We start from the raw sequence: 4311 nt of genomic DNA, 5'->3' as shown, positions 1-4311 counted from the left end.
ACTATCCATTACACTTAATACATTTGTCAGATCTGTGATTCCATGCTTGGAAACATTTTTCAAACTCATCTGGATGGCTGATAATACCTCCCTCATTTTTTTTTAAACTTCTTTGTTGTCGTCAAATCGCTGTCTTTTCATGTCCCTCTTCATTCGCAGAAACAAAAAGAAGTCGTATGGAGCGAGGTCAGGTGTATGTTGCAAGAGAGGCACGTAGTTTTCTTGCCAAAAACTGGTGCATTGAGATGGCTGTGTGAGCAGGTGCATTGTTGTGGTGGCAACACCAGTCTCCCATCTGCCACAAATCAGGCCTTTTTTTTGGTGGCACACTACTACCCGATCTTTTCAGAACCTCTAAATAGAAAGCTTGATGAACAGCCTGGCCTGGTGGACCGAACTCCAAATGCACTATGAGTCGACATTTTCATCTGTTTGGGGTGTTGATGGATGTCTGGAACCAGGTTTGTCATCAATCGAACATTTCACCTATTTTGAAACGAGAAAACCACTCACAAACTTGAGTTTTTTCCCATAGCACTGCCCTTGTAAGCTGTGCTCAACATCACACCAGTTTCTGCAGCATTTTTCCCATGCAGGAAACAAAATTTCACAACTGCCGCTGTTCTCTAAAATTGGTCATCACAAAAAATGAAACTGCTTTTACAAAAACTCACTGTGACCAGAGAGAACCTTCCCACGCAATGCCACTGGGTGCACTAACTGAGAGCAAGTTGCTGGATGCTTGCCTAGCGGGAATAATGAGTACTACGAAAGCTCCTCCCAGTGGAGCTTTTTCCTTTTTTTGGGGGGGGGTACCCCTTGTATATGTAAATAAATATATATTTTTTAAATGACTTCATGTTTGCTTTCCTTACCTCTTTCTCTTTCTCCCCACCATGTAAAAGAATGCTGGTAGTTAATTTTGAAATGTAATTCATAGACATCTGTGGTTCTCAAAGTGATGAGGCCCCTTTTCTATTGTTGTGGGAATGTGAAGTGGTACGGCCACTGTGGCAAAGTCTGGTGGTTTTTCACAAAGCTAAAACAGAAATATCATAGGATTTAGCAAGTATACTTCCAGGACTCAAACTTGTACACCAATGTTCACTGTAGCACTTTGTACAAGAGCCAAAAAAGTAGAACCCCATCCCCAAAATGCCCATAAATAGATAAATGAGTAAACAAAACTCATGTACACACAATGGAATATTACTCAGCCGTGAAGTCTGGATGCACATCACAACATGGATGCACCCTGTAAACATCATGCTCAGTGAAGACAGATACTGTCTGATCTCAGTGGTTTCCAGGGGCGGGAAGGAACAGGGAATGAGGAGTTTCGGTTTAAGGGGCACTGAGTTTCTGTTAATGGTGGTGGAATAATTTGGAAACCAGTAATACAAATCATTGTACAACATGAAGAATGTAATCAGTGTCACAATGTAGTAATTGTTGCATCAGCAAATGCTTTGTTGTACCTGTGGCAGTTACATAATCTGTCAACTTGAGGAAGGAGTGGAGTCTAGCTTATACATCAGGTTGCAGCTTGATGATCTCATTTGGAGGCTTGACAGATAAACAGCTCACTAGAGGCCAGACACACTCTCTCTGTGAGACATTCCTGATGATAAGCCAGATGGAGCTATGCTGATGGAGCCAGAACCCTGGAGCTGGAGGAGCCACAGGGAGACCCACACCAGCGCTGCGATGCTTCCACCACCATTGTATCCACAAGACTTTCTTTCTACCCACTGACCTGTGATCTTCCTGCATTCGCATCATTGCATGTGTTGCGTAGGTCTGAAGAGGAATTTATAGACTGGTATCGGGCACATGGGCTGATATTGGACTTATGGACTTGATATGGGCAGGCCTGGGATGTTTTCTCAATATACAATTGCTCTTTTCTAAAAAAACTCTTTCTTATACACATATGCGTGTCTCTGGATTGGTTTCTCTAGTCAGCCCGGGCCAACACAGTACCCAAAGGGAAAAAAGGGGTTAAACAATAATGGAAATTTCCACAAACTTTTTGAAGTCCTCCGCCTCATATATTCCCCACAGTATTCCAAACAACGGGCACACACACACACACACATATATGTATATGTATACGTGAGAGAGTGCGCGAGAGCAGGCAACCAACTTAAAGGGGCTCCCAATGGCCCCAAAGTAATGGATTGCAACAGAGACAAATAGAAATACCCAGGGGTTCATGCCAATGTAATAAATGAATAACTAAGTGGGGAGGAAGGGAAAGCTTTCTAGTTCAAGGCCAATGAATAAAAAATATAGAAATAGAAAATTGGTCTTTGACAAACACGCCAGGAAGTTCCAGCAAAGATTCAATGGGTGAAAAAGATGAAAAATGGGATCTATACAGCCTCAAAGTAGATCCCTACCAAAAAAAACCCATGCACAATTACAAGGTAAGAAGATACTCACTAAAAAAAAAAAGAAACTTTATGTTGGAGAAATCTGGCAACATTCATATCTCCCCAAATGAGCCTTGCTTCCATTTGTGCCTCCTGATTAAGTGAAACGGACACAGCACCGTTTCTCTGTCTTTCCCACAACACATATTCTGAATTTATTCACGAGGAAACATAAAAATCAAATTGGGGGACATTTTATAAAATGCTTAGCCAATATTCAAGTGAACTGTCCTAGATTAAAGAAGTCTTTAATCTACATGGAAGCCCCTCCCCCACCCAGAAGAATGCACTTCAGAGGACAGTACTGAAGCTTTAGCTTGGGGAGAGGGGCCCGTCTGATCAGAGCACACAGGGGGAAGGAGAGTGAGTGGAACACATCCTGGTCCACCAAGTCCAGAGGACGATATTCCTGCTCAGAGAAGACAATGCACAGAGAGGACCACAGGGCAGCCCCACCATGAGACACACACACGACGTCCCTCACTGACCCATAGCACTACAGGGGACAACACTGGAGACACAATGTGGGGATTGTGCCCAATCTGACCCCATCACACTGGGCCGAAACACTAAGGGAACACAACAGAGCAGCAAGGGGAGCAAAGTGATGAAATCCCCGGGGAATACCAAAACTAGATTTTGGGGCTAGGGTAGGGCACCCCATCAGACTGGACTGGAAAACACTCCTAAAGGTCAACAAACAGACCTGGAACTATTTATAGGCTTTTCTTTTTTTGGTTGTTTTACATTGTTTTGGTGCTTATTATTATCTCTGCATGTTTATCTACCTAAGATAGGTGAGATAAACAATCCAGAGGAGAAAACAATGGGATCAATAGTTGGGGGTGGGGGGAAAGGAAGTAGGTGTTAACAAACCCAGGGACAAGTGAATAAGTGATCTCAAATCGATGGTGAGGAGGGCATAGGATGCCTGGTGGGGCCTGATCAAGGGCAATGTGTACCGAGAGGAATTACTGAAACCGGAATGAAGGTCAAACATGATAGTGGGACAAGAGGAAAGTAAAAGAAACTAGAGGAAAGAACGAGGAGGCAAAGGACATTTATAGAGGTCTAATTATAGGCATGCACATATGTAAATATATTTACATATGATAGGGAAATAGACCTATGTACATATATTTATATGTTAAGTATTAAGGTAGCAGACCGACATTGGGCCTCTACTCAAGTACTCCCTCAATGCAGGAACACTTTGTTCTAATAACCCAGCATTCTGTGATGCTCACCTTCCCGATATGATTGCTGAAGACAAAATGGGTGCATAAGCAAACGTGGTGAAGAAAGCTGATGGTGCCCGACTATCAAAAGATATAGCAGCTGGGGTCTTAAAGGCTTGAAAATAAACAAGCGACCATCTAGCTGAAAAGCAACAAATCCCACATGGAAGAAGCACACCAGCCTGTGTGATCATGAAGTATCGATGGAATCAGGTATCTGGCATCAAAGACCCAGAACAAAATCAATATGAATGAGGGGGGAGTACAAAGTGGTGACCCAAAGCCCAACTGTAGACAATTGGCCATCCCCTTACAGAAGGGTCACAAGGAAGAGATGAGCCAGTCAGGGTGCAGTATAGCACCAACAAAACATACAACTTTCCTCTAGCTCCCCCCCTCCCAACTTCTTTATTTTTTTTCTTGTTCAAAAATTTTTTAATCGTTTTATTAGGGCTCATCACAATCCATACATACATCAATTGTGTAAAGCACATTTGAACATTCATTGCCCTCATCATTCTCAAAACATTTTCTTTCTACTTGAGGCCCTGGTATCAGGGCCTCATTTTCCCCCCTCCCCCTCCCTCATGAACCTTTGATAATTTATAAATTATTTTGTCTATCTTGCCCTGTCCGAA

This window comes from Echinops telfairi, unplaced genomic scaffold (assembly GCF_000313985.2).
Source record: "Echinops telfairi isolate 266 unplaced genomic scaffold, ASM31398v2 ScPeMD7_26;HRSCAF=91, whole genome shotgun sequence".
NCBI classification, from domain to species: domain Eukaryota; kingdom Metazoa; phylum Chordata; class Mammalia; order Afrosoricida; family Tenrecidae; genus Echinops; species Echinops telfairi.
Note: the sequence above shows the minus strand (reverse complement) of the source record.